Source organism: Myxocyprinus asiaticus, chromosome 24 (assembly GCF_019703515.2).
Source record: "Myxocyprinus asiaticus isolate MX2 ecotype Aquarium Trade chromosome 24, UBuf_Myxa_2, whole genome shotgun sequence".
Classification (NCBI taxonomy): Eukaryota; Metazoa; Chordata; class Actinopteri; order Cypriniformes; family Catostomidae; genus Myxocyprinus; species Myxocyprinus asiaticus.
The window spans coordinates 28,475,835-28,496,802 of NC_059367.1; the positions used below are offsets into that span (position 1 = coordinate 28,475,835).

General features: G+C 39.5%; 1 pseudogene; it reads left to right on the plus strand.

Annotated features, from left to right (window-relative positions):
- The first annotated feature begins 15,462 nt into the window (after positions 1-15,462).
- LOC127415409 (major histocompatibility complex class I-related gene protein-like) lies at positions 15,463-20,533 on the plus strand (annotated as a pseudogene).
- The last annotated feature ends 435 nt before the right edge of the window (positions 20,534-20,968 follow it).

The window sequence follows — 20,968 nt, forward strand, 5'->3', positions numbered from 1 at the left end:
TTACAAAAAAAAATAAAAATTATGGAGAAGAGTAATTATCAACTGGGTAAAAAAAATTGCACTGTGGAAAAAAATCAGGTCTGAAGGGGTCAATGTTATGAACTTGCATGTGAAATAATACGATCTCTCTCACCATCAACTCTTGGTGAAAATTACTTTCTGTTCTCTCACACATAATCGATTTTGATTGACCCTTCTCAGTAGCTTCAGTTCAATCCGGAAGTTAAGAGATAAAACACGGCAGCCGGGAAGCGCTGAAAAGGGGCGGAGCTGAATAAGGAGAATATCAAGTAACACTGCACCCTGGTAACAACTTGTAAGTCATTATTATTATTATTATTTATTTATTTATTTTTATTTATTTTTTATTTTTTTTGTAAGATGAAAAAATTCAGATCAAGAAGAATCTGACCTGGGATCATCCACTCTGTATACTGTTTTCAGTGTGATGATACTGTGTGCTGCTGTTCTCCTCATAACTGCACTTATCATATGGAGAAGAAATGTGCTGCTGGTAAATACTCTGACATAAAGTAAAAGAAAAGCAACCTGGTCTAATTTTTTGGATCTGTGGTTTAAGTTGAAAGAGTGGTAAAGAAACAATAAAATATCATATTTTTAGTGAACAACCGATCCCTAAAAGATGTGTCTGTTACTATAGACTGTACTTTACTGTTACTGTAGACTACGTAATCTGCGTATTGTCATGTTTATTCTGTTGGTTCATGTATTTCATGTCTTTTATTTTGAAAGTTTAGTTCCTGTTTCATATCATGTGGTTCCCTTGTCATGCGATTTCATGTTTCCCTCCAGGTGCTTACCGCAACAACCGCTCCACTGATGATGCCATTGCATCTACACTACACACTGCTCTCTCCCACCTGGAAAAAAGGAACACTTATGTGAGACTGCTGTTTGTAGACTACAGCTCAGCATTCAGCACCATAGTGCCCTCCAAGCTTTATGTGAAACTCCGGGCTTAAACAGCTTGCTGTGCAGCTGGATCCTGGACTTCCTGTCAAGCAAGATGCCAGGTGGTTAGAATGGGCAGCAACATCTCCTCATCACTGACCCTCAACACTGGAGCCCCACAGGGCTGTGTTCTCAGCCCACTCTTGTATTCCTTGTACACACATGACTGTGTGGCAACACACAGCTCCAATGCCATCATTAAGTTTACTGATGATACGATGGTGGTAGGTCTGATCACTGACAATGATGAAACAGCCTACAGAGAGGAGGTGCACACTCTGACACACTGGTGTCAGGAGCATAACCTCTCCCTCAACGTCAGCAAGACCAAGGAGCTTGTGGTGGACTTCAGGAGAAAAGACAGAGAACACAGCCCCATCACCATCAATGGAGCACCGGTGGAGAGAGTCAGCAGCTTCAAGTTCCTCGGTGTCCACATCACAGAGGAACTCACATGGTCCGTCCACACTGAGGCCGTTGTGAAGAAGGCACATCAGTGCCTCTTCTTCCTGAGACAGCTGAGGAAGTTTGGAATGAACCACCACATCCTCACACGGTTCTACACCAGCACTTTAGAGAGCATCCTGACTGGCTGCATCACTGCCTGGTACGGCAATAGCACCGCCCACAACCGCAAAGCCCTGCAAAGGGAGGTATGAAGTGCCAGACACATCATCGGAGGTGAGCTTCCCTCCCTCCAGGACATATGTACCAGGCGGTGTGTGAAAAAAGCTTGGAGGATCATCAGAGACTCCAGCCACCCGAGCCATGGGCTGCTCTCACTGCTACCATCAGGCAGGCGGTATCGCAGCATCAGGACCTGCACCAGCCGAATCCATGATAGCTTCTTCCCCCAAGCAATCAGACTTTTGAACTCTTGATCTCTCACGATCAATATACATCAGCACTGCACTTTATTAATCTTATTATCTCACACCGGACTGTCATAATTATATTCTCTCTTGACAACACACTAGCAACTGACTATCAACTGACACCCTGAATGTCAATACAGTACAACACAACCTACTGTATATTTTATATATACTTTATATACAATTTTTACTGTATGTGTATTCTATATTGTTTATGTGTATTCTATATTGTGTGTATTATATTCTGTACATTGTATATTATTATTGTGTTGTGTAATTATGTGTATATTAGATATGTAAATTGTGTTGTGTAAGTCTGATGTTTATTGTAAACTGGTATATGTCTCATCACTGTCATGACTGCTATGTTGCTCGGAACTGCACCCAAGAATTTCACCCACTGTTGCACTTGTGCAGATGGTTGTGTGACAATAAAAAAGTGATTTGATTTGAGGTTCATGTGTCTTGTTTTCATTGGTTTATTGTTTGATTATCTTGTTATCAGTTCTGTCTGTTCATTGGTTCCCTCATCTTTTTTTACCCCTTGTCCATATATTTAGGCCCTCATGTTTACCATTGTCCTTGGTCAGGTATTGTGTTTGTAACGTTGTTATGTCAAGTCAAGTTTATGTCAAGTCAGGTTTATGTCAAGTCAAGTTTAAGTCAAGTCTAGTCAAGTTCATGTTTATGTTTATGTTTCACGTTTGTAGTTAGGGTTTTTGGATTTCACTTTTGTTAATAAAATTGCACTTGGGTTCTTCACTTCATCGTCATCGTCTTCGTCATTGCCAGTGCCAGCAACAAACGTTACAGAATACCTGACCGACACAATATGAACCCAGTGGTTCAACTCCTACGCCTACGTCAGGGGAGTCGTCCCCTGGAGGATTATGTGGAGGACTTTCGCGCTCTGGCCTGCCGGGTGGACTTCAAAGACATTTTCAGGGCAGGTCTGAGTGAGCCAGTTTCCTCCCTGATGCCTGGCGGTCGGAGTACTTACGGCCTGGCTCAGTATATCGACCTTGCCCTACAGATTATTGGTTCTACGTTCACTGTAGGTGAGGCGGATGCCGAGCCGGAGTTCCACGTCATGGTCGATGAGCCAGCATCCCACGTCATGGTCGCCGAGCCAGCGTCCCACGACATGGTCGCCGCCGAGCCAACGTCCCACGACATGGTCGACATGTCATGTTTATTCTGTTGGTTCATGTATTTCATGTCTTTTATTTTGAAAGTTTAGTTCTTGTTTATGTCAAGTCAAGTTTAAGTCAAGTCCTGTCAAGTTCATGTTTATGTTAATGTTTCACGTTTGTAGTTAGGGTTTTTGGATTTCACTTTTGTTAATAAAATTGCACTTGGATTCTTCACTTCGTCATTGCCAGTGCCAGCAACAAACGTTACACGTATAGAGAGCTGTGGAACTGCAACTCTGTACATATCGTAAATGGGTCATTCATACAATTTGGTGACATTCCGGCTTTGAAACTTTTGAAAAATAAAATGTACTTTTACAAGTTTCTTCATGTTTCATCATTACAGTGACATATTAAAGATTTTATTAGTCATGCTGTTCAAGCTAAATTACAAAAATATTCAGATGTCAATACAGTTAAATGGGCAGCAACAGGGTGGACAATAACAGTGTGGAAATTCAGTGGATAAATGAGCCAATACATGGTCTGTGATTGATATCTAGGAAACATATTTGTAAAGTAATATTTATGATTTTATTTCTGTTAACATAAAAACTGTATATTGAAATGTTTTAATTATATTAATATCTTAACAGGGTGGATATGTTATGCTTGACCACATATGACTAATGCCACAAAATAAAGGAAAACATAAATAAAACAATAGAGTTTTAAACTTCAAATAACTCAAAGCAATTTTGCAGAATAGCTGATGTACACCTCCAGTGTGTGTGATGTAATTTCCTAACATATATCTTCAATGAAAGGTCATGGTATCATGACATAACAGGGTGCGCAATAAATCAAGGGACACACAGAAACCTCCAATATCAGTGTTAAAATGACACATTTACCACAAATGAATACATGTTAGTAAGAGAATACTAAACTCTTAACTGTATGTGGGGAAAAAATAGAAATCCAATGATTTAGCATTTATTTTTGTCAAAGATGTTTGACTTGCAGATTTTGGGACATGAGAAAATAACACAGTGCAAAAGAATTTCAGTTATTTTAAATTTAACTTTTAAGCCCACAGAAGTGTGAAACATTATAAAAAGTCGGACAGACTCAATAATGCATTCAGTGTGAACGTCCCCTACTAAACTTAAAATGAAAAATGCTTTAATACAACGACCAGGAAGAAGAGAGAAAGAGAGAGAAAAGGCATAACATGAAAATAGTGTATTTCTCCTTGGATTAGTGCTGTTGTTTTGTCAGTAAATAGTGTTTATCATAAGGGAAATGTAAGAAAATCATGTTAAGTGTTTTAACTAAATCTGTACTACTGTACTTTTATTTTGAATTAATGCAGTAATGCAGTTTTTCTTACCTCTCTCTCTCTCTCTTCCAGAGTAAGCTCTGACATATGCAATAAAATGTAGTGACATGTCAAGAATAGGTGCATTTACTGGTATTTTAAAATCCCAATGGTGGGAAACAATTAACATGCACTCGAATGCTATATGATTTTGACAAAATTATCTTGCTTCTGACAGAAAACATGACAGAAGACATGCGCTGATTGTCACTGATCTTTCCCCCAGCTGTTTCTGTCTAGCATCCGTGTAAAGCAACATCCGATATCTCACACAACTCACTCGAAAGGTGTGTAGTTCCACAGCTCTCTATACGTGCCTAACAGAAACTTGGATGTCTGCGGAGATTTCAGACTCAGCCATTGAACCCGCGGGGTTCTCCATGCTCTGAGCGGACAGAGCGAAAGACCTCTCAGGTAAAACTAGAGGAGGTGGTGTATGTTTTATGATCAACAAATCCTGGTGTGATCAGAGGAACGTACATTCCATCAAGTCTTTCTGTTCTCCTGATCTGGAATTTCTTATGCTTCTGTGTCGACCATTCTGGCTACCGAGGGAATTCACAGCGGTCATTATCACAGCTGTGTACATCCCCCCACAAGCCGACACAGACCGGGCACTCAAGGAACTGTATGGGAGTATAAGTGAGCAGGAAACCGCGCACCCTGAGGCCGTGTTCATTGTGACCGGGGACTTTAATAAAGCCAGTTTAAAATCAGCCGCACCAAAATATCACCAGCACATTAGTTTCAACACACGAGGGGACCGGGTTTTGGACCATTGCTACTCTCCGTTCCGGGATGGCTACAAATCCCTCCCCCGCCCACCATTTGGCAAATCGGACCACTCTTCCATTCTGCTTCTGCCCGCTTACAGGCAGAAATTGAAACAGGAAGCACCCACCCTCAGAACGATCCAGTGCTGGTCGGACCAATCAGACTCTACGCTACAAGACTGTTTTGATCGCACAGACTGGGAGATGTTCCGGTCCGCCTCTGATGACGACATCGAGCTTTACGCTGATAGCGTAATGTGTTTCATCAGAACGTGCGTAGAGGAAGTGATTCCGACCAGAACTGTACGAATCTTTCCGAATCAGAAGCCGTGGATCAATAGCGATGTTCGCGCGGCACTTAATGTGCGGACCTCCGCTTTTAATTCCGGGAACGCGGAGGAGCATAAACAAGCCAGTTATGCCCTCCGAAAAACTATCAAAACAGCAAAACGCCAGTACAGGAGCAAGATTGAAGGACAGTTTAACACCACCAACTCTAGAAGCATGTGGCAGGGAATTAACATCATCACGGACTTTAAAGGGAATAAAAACTCCGCCATGAACACCGCTGCCTCTCTACCGGATGAGCTAAATACTTTTTATGTTCGTTTCGAGGGAAATAACACCGCCCTCGCGGAGAGAGCTCTCACGGCCGAAGCTACAGAGGTTAGTTCACTCTCCGTCTCTGTAGCGGATGTAACCCGATCCTTCCGACGGGTGAATATCCGCAAAGCCGCGGGTCCAGACGGCATTCCGGGCCGCGTCATCAGAGCGTGCGCGAACCAGCTGGCTGGTGTTTTTACGGACATTTTCAACCTTTCCCTCTCTTTGTCTGTAGTCCCCACATGCTTTAAAACATTGTGCCTGTTCCAAAACAATCAAAAATAACTTGTTTAAATGACTGGCGTCCTGTTGCTCTGACCCCCATCATCAGCAAATGCTTTGAGAGACTAATCAGAGATTACATCTGCTCTGTCTTGCCACTCATTCTTGACCCGCTGCAGTTTGCTTACCGCAACAACCGCTCCACTGATGATGCCATTGCATCTACAATACACACTGCTCTCTCCCACCTGGAAAAAAGAACACTTATGTGAGAATGCTGTTTGTAGACTACAGCTCAGCATTCAACACCATAGTGCCCTCAAAGCTTGATGTGAAACTCCGGGTTCTGGGCTTAAACAGCTCGCTGTGCAGCTGGATCCTGGACTTCCTGTCAAGCAGACGCCAGGTGGTTAGAATGGGCAACAACATCTCCTCATCACTGACCCTCAACACTGGAGCCCCGCAGGGCTGTGTTCTCAGCCCACTACTGTATTCCCTGTACACACATGACTGTGTGGCAACACATAACTCCAATGCCATCATTAAGTTTGCTGATGACACGACGGTGGTAGGTCTGATCACTGACAATGATGAAACAGCCTACAGAGAGGAGGTGCACACTCTGACACACTGGTGTCAGGAGCACAACCTCTCCCTCAACGTCAGTAAGACAAAGGAGCTTGTGGTGGACTTCAGAAGAAAAGACAGAGAACACAGTCCCATCACCATCAATGGAGCACCAGTGGAGAGAGTCAGCAGCTTCAAGTTCCTGGGTGTCCACATCACTGAGGAACTCACATGGTCCATCCACACTGAAGTCGTTGTGAAGAAGGCTCATCAGCGCCTCTTCTTCCTGAGACGGCTGAGGAAGTTTGGAATGCACCGCACATCCTCACACGGTTCTACACCTGCACTGTGGAGAGCATCCTGACTGGCTGTATCTCCGCCTGGTACGGCAATAGCACCGCCCACAACCGCAAAGCACTGCAAAGGGTGGTGCGAACTGCCAAACACATCATCGGAGGTGAGCTTCCCTCCCTCCAGGAAATATATACAAGGCGGTGTGTGAAAAAAGCTTGGAGGATCATCAGAGACTCCAGCCACCCGAGCCATGGGCTGTTCTCACTGCTACCATCAGGTAGGCGGTATCGCAGCATCAGGACCTGCACCAGCCGACTCCATGATAGCTTCTTCCCCCAAGCAATCAGACTTCTGAACTCTTGATCTCCCACGATCAAAATACATCAGCCCTGCCCTTTATTACTCTTTTATCTCACACCGGACTGTCATAAATTATATTACTGTTATTATATTATGTCTCTCTTAACAACTGACTATCAACCGACAGCCTGAATGTCAATACAGTACAATACTGTACATTCTATATATATATATATATATATATATATATATATACATATATATATTATATATATATATTTTAATTTTTAATTTTTATTGAATAATGTGTATCTATATAGTATCTATATAGTAAAAAACAAAAAAAAAAAAAAAAAAAAACAAAAACAGCATATTGTATACTGTACAGTGTATGTTATTATTTGTATATTGTTGAGTGTAATTATGTGTATAACAGATGTTTAAATTGTGTTGTGTTAATTTGATGTTTTAAGTTGTGTAATTATGTATAACAGATGTTTAAATTGTGTTGTGTTAATTTGATGTTTTAAGTTGTGTAATTATGTATAACAGATGTTTAAATTGTGTTGTGTTAATTTGATGTTTTAAGTTGAGTGTAATTATGTATAACAGATGTTTAAATTGTGTTGTGTTAATTTGATGTTATTGTAAATTGGTATATGTCTCATCACTGTCACGACTGCTATGTTGATCGGAACTGCACCCAAGAATTTCACACACCATTGCACTTGTGTATATGGCTGTGTGACAATAAAGTGATTTGATTTGATTGATTTTGATTTTGTATGTGTTTCAGGTCCATTTCTCTCGATTTGTGAAACATTCTCAGCAGTTTTGGTGTGTGATGCTAAAATATGGGACAAATGGCATTGCGTATGGATTTCATACGGAATGCAATTTTTTCCCTTAATTACAGGACAATTCTTTATTTAACAGGACATTAAATAAAATAAATGGGGGGGGGGGTCTGTATGTGGGCGGGCACATGGGGGGGCCAGGCTTCTGTCAGGGGCCCCTGACCCCCTCCACTAGAACTGCCCCTTGGTGACTCTCTCTCTCCACTCACTGTCATAAATTCCCTCATTTGATGATGGTGGCGACAATGGTTGTCAAGGGCGGGGAATGGCAGAATTCAAGTGATAATGCACCAATTACAACAAAGAATCTCCAGTTTCACAAAACAGCATCAAATAAGTCACGAGGCAGGACACAATTTTGTTCAAGATAGCAGTGCCTTCCTTTTGTATTGCTGCCCTGTAACTCCATATCACTACACATGCATAATAACTTTTAAATAAATTATTGAATACTTGATTGGTAGGTTCCATATAGCCTCTTACATTATGTGTATTTGAAAAATTAGCTGAGAAAACTATAACCTCAACACAAATTCAGATCTGAAAGAATCTGGCCTGGGCTATTCCATTCTGTCAATATTAATTAAGTTATGAAATCAAAAATTATCATTCACATAGCAAATATATATATATATATATATATATATATATATATATATATATATATATATAAACAAAAGGCTTTTGTAATTAAATGTGTACATGTCATTTATTTCTACACTTCCCTTCATCTTATCATCATGATGGCGCTGCCACGGTGTGGAGCTCCTCAGTTTTTTTTGTTGTTTTTGTTTGTTTGTCCTGTGTTTAGTAATCTTTTTCCAGTCAGTTTTAACAGAGACGAGCTGCTGAACATTCGACAGCATATACCAGACAATCTTTTCCTGGTTTTCAAATATTCAGACATTTTGCTAGACATTTTAGTTGGAGGCGCTGCTCTGCTGGCGAGAGAGACGAGCCGGTGCGCTGGTCAAACTCCGTCGGCACAGATTTCGAACAGCGCTGCCGAGTATTCACTTAGCGAATCTCTGCTCTCTTCCTAACAAAAAGGATGAACTACATCTCCTCACCCGCACAAACAAGGACTTTTCAACCTCTGCTGCCTTGTGCTTCACAGAAACCTGGCTGAGTGAAGCCATTCCGGACAGCGCGTTACATCTGCCGGGCTTCCAGCTGTTCAGAGCGGATCGCATCGCGGAGTTAACGAGGAAAACGAGAGGCGGTGGAACATGCTTTTATATCAGTGAAAGTTGGTGTACAGATGTAACAACGTTAAAGAGGATGTGCTGTCCTAATTTGGAAGCGCTCTTTATTAACTGTAAGCCGTTAAACTATAAAGAGATGGACCAATGAAGCAGAGTGGGAACTACAAGCCTGCTTCGACTGCACGGATTGGAGTGTGTTTGAGGCTGCAGCCACAGACCTGGATGAACTCACAGATACTGTTACATCATATATCAGTTTCTGTGAGCATATGTGTATTTCTACTAGGACTTATCTAAAGTTCAACAATGACAAACCGTGGTTTACAGCAGAGCTCAGGCAGCTTCCTCAGGCCAAAGAGGATGCTTACAAGGGTGGGGATAAAGTCTTGTACAATCAGGCCAGGAACACACTGAACAAGAAAATCAGAGTGGCTAAAAGAAGATACTCTGAGAAGCTGAAAAACAAGTTTTTAGCTAATGACCCTTCATCAGTGTGGAGTGGCATGAAACAACTCACAAACTACAGGACTCCTACCCCCAACCTTGTAGGGAACCAACAACTGGCTGACGACCTGAATGTGTTTTACTGCAGATTTGAAAGGCCTAATCTCACACCCCACACCCACTCTGACCTTCACTTCACACAAACACCAACACCTCCTGCAACCCCCCTCCTCCCCCCTCCTGCTACTCAAGCTGCACTCAAGATCTGTGAAGATGATGTGAGCCGCGTCTTTCGGAAACAAAAGACGAGGAAAGCTTCAGACCCAGATGGCGTCTCACCATCGTGTCTTCGATCCTGTGCTAACCAGCTGGCCCCCATCTTCACACAGATCTTCAATAGATCACTGGAGCAGTGTGAAGTCCCATGCTGCTTCAAACACTCAATCATTATTCTTGTCCCAAAGAAACCAAAAATCACAGGACTTAATGACTACAGACCTCTCGCCCTGACGTTTGTGGTCATGAAATCATTTGAGAGACTGGTGTTGGCCCACCTGAAGAACATCACTGGACCCTTTCTAGATCCCCTTAAATTTGCTTATTGAGCAAATAGGTCTGTGGATGATGCAGTTAACATGGGATTGCATCATATCCTGCAACATCTGGACAGACCAGGGACATATGCAAGGATCCTTTTTGTGGACTTCAGTTCGGCTTTCAACACCATCATCCCAGCTATACTCCAGAATAAATTACACCAACTCTCTGTTCCCATGTCTATCTGTCAGTGGATTACCAGCTTTCTGATGGACAGGCAGCAGCTTGTGAGACAGGGGAAACTCACTTCTAGCACCTGTACAGTCTCCCCAGGGATGTGTGCTCTCCCCACTACTCTTCTCCCTCTACACCAAAGACTGCATCGCCAAGGACCCCTCTGTCAAGCTCCTGAAGTTTGCAGATGACACCACTGTCATTGGCCTCATCCAAGATGACGATGAGTCTGCATACAGAAGGGAGGTTGAACAGCTGGCTGTCTGGTGCAGTCAAAACAAACTTGAGTTGAACACGCTCAAAACGGTTGAGATGATTGTGGACTTTAGGAGGAACACCCCAACACTAACCCCCCCTCACCATTCTAAACAGCACTGTGACAGCAGTGGAGTCATTCAGGTTCCTGGGCACTACCATCTCACAGGACCTGAAGTGGGAGGCCCACATTGACTCCATTGTGAAAAAGGCCCAGCAGAGGTTGTACTTCCTTCGCCAGCTGAGGAAATTCAACCTGCCACAGGCGCTGCTGATACAGTTTTACTCAGCAGTCATTGAGTTTGTCCTCTGCACTTCAATAACTGTCTGGTTTGGTTCAGCTACGAAATCAGACATCAGAATACTACAAAGGACAGTTCGGACTGCTGAGAGGATTATTGGTTGCCCCCTGCCCACCCTTCAAGAACTATACACTTCCAGAGTGAGGAAAAAGGCTGGAAAAATCACTCTGGACCCCACTCATCCTGCCCACTACCTTTTTGAACTGTTGCCTTCTGGTCAATGCTTCAGAGCTCTAAACACCAGAACCATCAGGCACAGGAACAGTTTTTTTCCCTCAGGCTATCCATCTCATGAATAGTTAAATTGCCCCATTGAGCAATAACTATGTGCAATACACAGCTTAGTCTTTTTTATATTTATCCAGCACATCCAACCTCTTCTGCCATTTCATTCCTCTGAAACCCCCCCCCCCCAAAAAAAACATTTGCACTGTACATAACAGATTTGTATTTGCACTGAACATAACATATAGTATTAGATTTGCACTACCCATGTGTACGTGTTTATGTATGTATGTGTGTGTCTGTACATATGTGTATAATTATTTTTTATTTTTTATTATTATCTATGTCTTGCTGCTGTTTTTGTATTGTTTTTGTATTGTTGTACACTGGAAGCTCCTGTCACCAAGACAAATTCCTTGTATGTGTAAGCATACTTGGCAATAAAGCTGATACTGATTCTGATATTTAAATCATATATATGAATTTCTACTCTCTATTGCTGAATTATTGTTTTTGTTGTTAGGTAACTATTAATTATAATAATACCCAGCAATGACAATGACGATAATGATGATAATAAAAATAATGGAATTGGAGTAAATATTAATTATGAATTTGATTGAATTCATCCATCTGCTCAACAGCAAGGTTTGGTAGCAAAACTCAGAAAGCGATCCACAAAACCAACAACATTACTAACTTTCTTCAAAGCTTGTTTTGAATCATCCTCCCTCACACAATCTCCTCTCTTGATTTCCTTCTAGCTAGGGACAAAAAGTTACTTTTTACTTTTTTAATACTTAAGTACAATTTAATGTGAATACTTTTTTACTTTCACTCAATTATGTAATAGATTTATAGGGATAATTGAATCTGTATAAAAAGTACTGAACATGTACTCCTAAAAACAAGCCTTGTACCATATAAAGACTAATATTCTGAGTGTTTTGCAGTTGGTTTCATGTCTCTAGGTCAAACGGTCACTGAGTTTAATGGAATTAGAATATTACAAACATTTACACTACTATATTTATTTGAAAACATATAGAATGTAAATTCCACAAACAGATCATTGTGTCGTGAAAGGGATATTTTTAACACAATTCATATTTGTTGTGATGTCATAATGTCAAATGGTTAAATTGTTTCATTGATTTATAGGGCTAATAAAATTGATATGAAAACAATTCTCCTTTTTAAAATTCAGATTTGTGCTAGGCAAAAAAAAAAAAAAAAAAAACCTATTCATGCATTCCCAAGTTGGTTTAGCTTGAAAATGTGATAGGTACGGACAGTTTAATGGGTATTGTCACGAATGTCAAATATAAAACTAACTTTACTGCACCAGAATCTCTTGTGAGACAGGAGAGCACGGGTTTTTATCAGTTCATCAGGTAACAAAGTTTTGTTTAAAATTTACCAAGCTTGCAGTTTATGGCATTGAATCTTGGAAAGAAATGTGATGCATATTACGTGATTAAGTGATTATTTGAATGGGTTACCACTTTGTTTGCATGCCATGCCACAGTATATAATAAAGTTATAATTAAAAATAATCTAATTATATTTAACACTTTAAAAAATCACTTTTAAGACATTTCAGAGCAAATACATAATTATCTCACAAGGGGACGTCGCTTAAGCGCCATCAGCCAATAAATTGGAGTGATTGTATAAGGGCTTTAGACCACAAGACACTGTCCCATAGTGATCATTCGCAGCGTCTCGTTCCCCTCAGGGAACCAAGGTTCGTAACCGAGACGTTATCATACAAATCATTACATGTATTTATTTATTGATATGCACGTATATAAGGTATTTGTTATTTGTATATACTGTTAATATATACATAAAATATATAGACCTATACAGTAGTTACATTTATACTACTAGATATTTCTTTATAAATTAATTCACAGAGAGCTGTCAACATTAATGTTCACCCCGGCCAAACAGAAAGTAAGGAAACAGCCAAGCAGCTGAAATAAAGAGAAAAGACAGAAGAGTTGAGAATAAATGAAATGTGTAGCTGTAAATGTATTTTTAATTGCACTTTTAATTTGCAACAATCATTTTTATTTAAAAAAAGTTAATTTAATGCCACAGATGTTAAATGATTTTAATTGAATATCCTGACTTGTAATTTTCTTATTATTATTATTTCAATGTATTTATCACAAATGCGTGAGGGCATACAGCTCTCTTTAAAAGTCTGCGTTCTTACATGGCCGAAAAAAACTAAATTATGAAAGGTTTTATTATTATTATTATTATTATATAAGTCAAGATGTACATGTTCCTAATGGCACAATGAAGACGTCGCACTTTCATTTAAATCTTTGCATCTCTTGAGCTGTAGAGGGCGCTAAGAACCAAGATCAGTGCAGACAGACTTCCTTGAATTTAATGCACAATTTTTTTTTTTTTTAAACCAGATTTAAGACTCATAAAAATTAATGAAGTACATTACTCCCTCTGACTAAAGTGGTACCTCTAAATGAGCAAAATTGGGTTTACCTATTATCATCTACACTATTACTATTATTATTTTATATACTATTATTCAAATCACAAGTATACTAAATTATCATTGTATCTACTTCAAAAGGGTGCTCTCATAAGAATAACACAGTGGCTGTGACAGACTTCCAGTATCACTTCTGCTTATCCACAATATTCCTGTGTCCCATTATGCTTTGTGGACAATGTGGGCGGAACTTCCTGTTAAGTGTAAACAATTGTTATGTTATGTACTAATGTAGCATTAAAAATGACAGAAACTTGAGAACAAATGATCACAGAATTATAGCGAGGCAATATCGTATCTGTTAATGATTATGGGTTTGAGGATGATGGCCAAATATCACAAATAGAAGCATTTGAGTTATACTGCAGATACAGGGGAGGTCCAGACAGCAGGATGCTCGTGTATTAAAGGACTCAGGCGATGATACTGTCATGCTGCTGTTTTTCAGATAAAATAAAATTATTTTGTTGGAGATGAATATGTAGGAAGCTCAATCTCGATTCATAATTGTTAGTTTACATACATAATATCCATATCTAAATGCTATAGCCTACATGAAATATTATAGTGTTGACTGAACAACTGAAACTGTACTGTACAAAAAAAAAAACTGCATGCACAAAAAAATAAACATATTTACTGTATTTTGACATACATTATAAACATTATACACAAAAGTTCAATGTTCTCTGTAAAGCAACTATAAAACAGTATGTATTATTAAAATCACTAGCTGTACAAATACATTTTTATTTATACTGAATTAATGTCCACACGATTTTCCAAATCACCTTTTCCCCTCAAGGGAAGACAAGCACATTCTACAAAGACACTCATAAGAAAGTGAATTGCAGGCAGGAAAAATGAAGGAAAGTGGAAAATCAGAATACAGTTAATTTAAAATGTGATAAAACATCTCACTACTGTACGTCTCATCTAATAATTATGGTCTTCCACTGTAGAATTTATGCATTTAGCATCACAGCATGAAAACAGTTGAAAACTTTGTCACTACTCACAGAAAGTTCAGGAAAAACACTGTTCCTTTTTATACTCAGTAATAATGCCATTTCAAAACATGTGGAGCATACACAAAAAAAGATGCTAAATAGAAATGAACAAACTCTCAAAATGTCTAATGAACTTTCAGCACATGTACACACACCTGTTAGCACAATAATGCATCATTTATGTAATTCCTTGCACTCTCTTTCTGGAGTCTATCGTAGCTGGACCGTAACGGTGGATATAATAAGTAATACCCGCTGTTGACTTCTTGCCAATAAAGTGAAAAGAGCACACAAACAGATTATTCCAAAGCTCTTTCAAACAGATGTTCCTAAGTCAATCCTTCTGTAGGCAGCCGATGGAAGAAGCAGCATCTGGGACTGGAGCGCTTTGCGAGTGGTTTCTGATCATAACATTGCTGTTTTAAATAAAACTTTAGTTTCGCTTGATTATTAGGATAACCATTAACTGCACACATCATCCGGAAAATATTTAAAACATCTTACAACATTTAAAAAGCAAGAATTTAACCGCATGACACGCAAGCAAGCAGTGACCGGCTACACACAAAACGGCAACCAATCGCACTTCCACTAGGCAACCGGAAATTCTGCCCACCTTGCGAAATACAATGGACTCATTCAGAATATTGTGGATAAAGGCATGATCTAATCCTGTTTATGTTAAATAAGCCTGCTTCCGAGCAGTTTTGAGCTTACGGACCTGTTGCCATGACAGCAACTCCGAGATGTTCTTCAAAGAATGTAACAATCCAGGATCAGGTCAAAACATCAACTATGAAATCCAGATAACTCCCTAATCAACGTACGAAGAACAGGGCCCAGATCGCTATGCTTTGTAACTCTATGCTGTATACAAATAAACAGCTTTTTGTCTGTGACTAAAAAAGTATGCCTGTTGTATTCTATTCATACATTAACGTTAGAGACTGTCTATCTGTGGATATTTCTGATATCTGACCTCTCTATGCTGTGCATTAATTATTCGTTTCACTGACTGAATGATTTTACTACGAGTGTGATGAAACGTGGAATTTGTTAGAAAAATAATGTTATGATGGACAGAATATTTAAACTGGTTGCATAAAGTACTTTGAAAAGGTAAAATTTTCTGAATTGGCCACTTTAAAATGCTTCTACTGAGTCTATGACTGATGTTTTCATCTGTTTGAGTGTAAGCATATGTGTTTTGGTGTGCGTGTGTTTGAATGGCACGGGGATGTAAACCGTTACATCCCTAGTTGTAGAACAATTATGTTGCTGCGGAGAAATCTGCTTATACTGATGAGCCTATATACGGAAGTAACGAGTATGCCGCTTATATAGTAAATTGTAAACTGGAACGCTGCTTTCTCGCAATAAGCTGATTTCTCTAAATAAGCTGCTTTTTGGTGTCCATGTAAACGTAGTCATGGATTAAACCACTGGAGTCGTATGGATTACTTTTATGCTGCCTGTATGTGCTTTTTTGAGCTTCAAAGTTTTGGTCACAATTCACTTGCACTGTGAGGACCTACAGAGCTGAAATATTCTTCTAAAAATCCTCATTTGTGTTCAGCAGAAGAAAGAAAGTCATACACATCTGGGATGGCATGAGGGTAAATGATGAGAGAATTTTCATTTTTGGGTGTACTATTCCTTTAATGTATTATGAAATGTGAAAACACATATGCTTCTTGTTAACACTTAGTATTAAATGACGTCTTGTATGACACCATACTAACATTGTGTGTTACATTTGTTACTATTTCCCACAGGCTCTCATTCACTGACTGCTTTTGCAACATATATAATCGGACCGACACCATTTCCTGAGTTCAGTGCTGTAGTAATGCTGGATGATCTACAAGTGTTGTACTATGACTCCATCATATGGCAAGCTGCCCATCACAGTCATAATGATTCAACACACTATGATAAAGAGAAAAGTGATGCTGGTTTTATATTTTGTGACATGTATAACAGCATGAAAGGTCGAGCATTTTAAGGATCACCTAAATCTCACAGATGGTAGGAGCTTTCCTACATATTAACCACACAAAATATTTTACTATAAATATAACCATCATCACTGGAATAATCCGAAATATTCATTATATGACTGATAATTGCTTTTTGCTGTATACTGTAAGCTGCTTGGAAGCCGAACTATCGGGGGAATCTGCATGCTAATCTAGTGACAGTGATTATAAAAATGATACATTCGAAATTTTACAAAGTTAAAAGTTGCCTTACTGATATTTTTCTAAATCACCTATTTATATTGATGACTTACAAAAAAATTTTGAGCTGAAAAAAAACAATTCTACTCTGAAACCATAATAAATGAAAAATGTTATAGATGTAATCTCCTTTAAACAGTGGTTGAAGTTTTTGTAAACCTTTTATTATACTTTGGTATTATGTTGGAATGGCTAACCAGTCTTTTTTTTATTGTATTTTGCCCTTTTGAAGGTTTACATATCCATCAGAGACTTGCTGGTTGTGAATTGTTGAACAATGATAAGCCAGGTGTACTCCAGACATGGGATGCTTTCAATGGACAAAATAAAGAGGAGTTCATCTTTGATGTGGAAAAAACTAATTTCCAGATTAGATTACTATGGAGAATATGGGATTAGATAAAATGGCTTCATATGAAGTTTTTGTATAAAAATGTTTATCATCCTGTTTGCATTAAAATATTGCAGGGAGACCTGTACATGAAAAAGAACAATGTAATGAGAAAAGGTGAGAGAATCATGAAGCATTTAACCACTATGATTACTGTATTTAAACAAAAAAATGACAACAATGCTGAAAGGACATACCTAATGCTTGTGTATTATTAAAATTAAATGCCTAATTATTAATTCAAAAGATACACTTTTATCCAAAGTTACAGTACATTTTACTACTGGGACAATGCCCGTGTAGCAACTTGGAGTTAAAGGGATAGTTCACTCAAAATACAAAATATTGGTGAAAGAGGGAGAAAGTCAAATGGGTTTGGAACTGAAAGACTGCTTTGTTTCTATTATCCTTCTCTGTAGTGAAACCGAGAGTCAGACTCTTTAAGAAGATACTCACAGAGTCTCAAAGAGTCCAAATCACCTGCTTGGCAACAGGTTTTTACCCCCGTCTCATTAACCTGACCCTGTTCAGAGATGGTATACCTGTAGATGATGATCAGATCACAGGAGGAGAGGTTCTCCCTAATGGAGATGAAACTTACCAGATGAGAAAGAATTTGGTAATCAGTGAGGAGGAACTACATAAAGGAAATAACTACAGCTGCGCAATGAACCACCTTAGCCTGGACAACAAACTGGACATAAAATTTGGTAAAGAAAACCTAACAAACAATCAAACAAAAGAGGCTTTAGGGCCTATTTACACTTTCATGCATCTTAATTGATCGGATTGCTATCCGATTGGATATGCACATTTCATTTACACTTCGCTACATAAATGTTTCCGCAAATGTTGTTCCCTCAAATCCGGATATACACCGATGAGCCAAAACAGTATGACCACTCACAGGTGAAGCAAATAACACTGATCATCTCCTAACAAGGCTACAAGGTCTGGGTAGATTAGATGGTAAGCGAACAATCAGTTCTCGTAGTCAACGTGTTGAATGCAGAAGAAATGGGCATGAGTGTAGACCTGAGCAACTTTGACAAGGGCCAAATTGTAATGGCCAGATGACTGGGTTAGAGCATCTCTGAAACGGCAAGGCTTGTGGGGTGCTCCTGGTCAGCAGTGGTGAGTACCTACCGACAGTGGTCCGAGAAGAGACAAACCACAAGCCGGCGACAGGGTGTTGGGTGCCAAAGCCTTGTCGATGCATTAGGGCAATGAAGGCTATCCTGTCTGGTCCAAAATGACAAAAGACCTACTGTGGCACAAGTCACAGAAAATTTTAATGATGGTTAGGGGAGGATTGTGTCACAACACACATTGCATCGCACCCTGCTGTGTATGGGGCTGCGTAGCCGCAGATCATTCAGAGTTCCCATGATTACCCCTGCCCACCGTCGAAAGCCCCTACAATGGGCATGCGAGCATCAGAACTGGACCTTGGAGCAGTGGAAGAAGGTCGCCTGGTCCAATGAGTCCCGTTTTCTTTTACATCACGTGGATGGCCGTGTATGTGTGCACCGTTTACCTGGGGAAGTGATGGCACCAGGATGCACTGTGGGAAGACGACAAGCCAATGGAGGAAGTGTGATGCTCTGGGCAATGTTCTGCTGGGAAACCCTGGGTCCTGCTATTCATGTGAATGTCAATTTGACACATGCAACCTATTAAACATCATTGCAGACCAGGTACACCCCTTCATGGCAATGATATTCCCTGATGGCATTGGCCTCTTTCAACAGGATAATGTGCCCTGCCACACTGCACACATTGTTTGGGAATGGTTTGAGGAACATGATGAGGAGTTCAAAGTGTTGCCCTGGCCTCCAAATTCCCCAGATCTCAATTCAACTGAGCATCTGTGGGATGTGCTGGACCAACAACTCCGATCCATGGCGGCTCCACCTCGCAACTTACAGGACTTGAAGGATCTGCTGCTAATATCTTGGTGCCAGATACCACAGGACATCTTCAGGGGTCTTGTAGAGTCCATGCCTTGGCAGGTTGGTGCTGTGTTGGTGGCATGCGGAGGACCAACATCATATTAGGTAGGTGGTCATAATGGCTCATCAGTGTAAATCCGATAGACTATTTATGCACTATATGCAAATATAACGCCATTGACTTCCATGGAGGATAGTAAAGCCAAACATAGAAATTTTGGTGCACTAGATGTGGCTCATAAATACTAAAACAGGAGCTGGATAAAAGTGCTTCAACAATTGCAGTACTAAAGGCAACAGGTTTTATATGCTGCATTTTCTTTGTCAAATTTTGGGCTCCCAAATTTCCAAATGCTGACGTAGTTCTGGAGGAGTACAGTTTATGTATGTGGCCTGAACTACCAGATTCATTTACAGTTGGCCGGGTCACATCTTATTTGCATTTCAAACCACCTCTGATTGGACTCAAATGTGTCTTGGAGGACATTTATACTTAGACTTTCCATGATCTGATACTGAAGTGTAAATACCCCCTTAAATATATGGACATCAAATGAACATTTACTTTTTTTTTTTGTAAACTTTAACAGTTACTTGTAATGGTGCTAATCTGTCAGTGATATTTCTATGACTATTTAAGTCAATACAGCCAAAATCTTGAAAGTTTTTTTTTTTATTATTATTATTATTTCTCATTGATGTCTTTTGTTTCATCTCAATTTCAGATCTCGAAAATCTGACCTGGGATCATCCAATCATTCTGTGGTTATCAGTGTGGTGGTGTTATTGTGTGTTTTCATCATAACTGCATTTATTATATGGAGGAAGAGACATGCTTCTGGTATATGTTCTGTAAAAAATAAAATAATAATAAATGTAGATATGCCTTGAGAAAAGCAATCTGCTCCTGTTTTATCAGATACTGATATAGAGCAGTAATGAAACAAAATAAATTCTCATCAGAACTTGACAAGAAAGATAATTTAGAGTTAACTGTAGTTGCGTGATGCTTTAACTTTATTAAGAGTAACTTCTTCATTCTTGTTAAGGGCCAAGTTCAAGGAACTCACAGAGTGATTACTCCTTCACTTCAGGTGAGTGCTTTCTTATTTTATTTTTTACCAACAAATGTTTAAAAGGAATGCAATAAAATATAACTTGTGGCTTGTTAAAGCAATTCATTTCAAAATTATAATTTAATGTATTTGTTTTCTCTTTTTCAGCTTCAGTGTAAGATGCAGCATGACAAATAAGCCTACAGTACAGCCCCAAATTCTAATGGACTATTCAGTGTTATGTCTTCTAATATTTTATTGTCTCTGGATGACTGACTTGCTTAATTGAGTCTCTGTTGAGGCACTGTAGACAACTGCAGAAAAAAGAACACAGACTGAATTCTGTAATGTGAATGCACGCCCCATACAGTATGACACAGAACTGAGACATGAGAGTACATTCCGCAAGACTGCATAAAGGAAATGCTTTCTTCCATCGGCAATCAGGTTGTACAAAAATATCCCATTAGATAAATGTACAAATAATCTAATGTTTCTTTGTAACATTAGTTTGTGGTATTTGCACATTACACTACAATATAGTGTGTGTGCGTGTGTGTATGTGTGTGTGTGTGTGTGTGTGTGTGTGTGTGTGAGAGAGAGAGAGAGAGAGA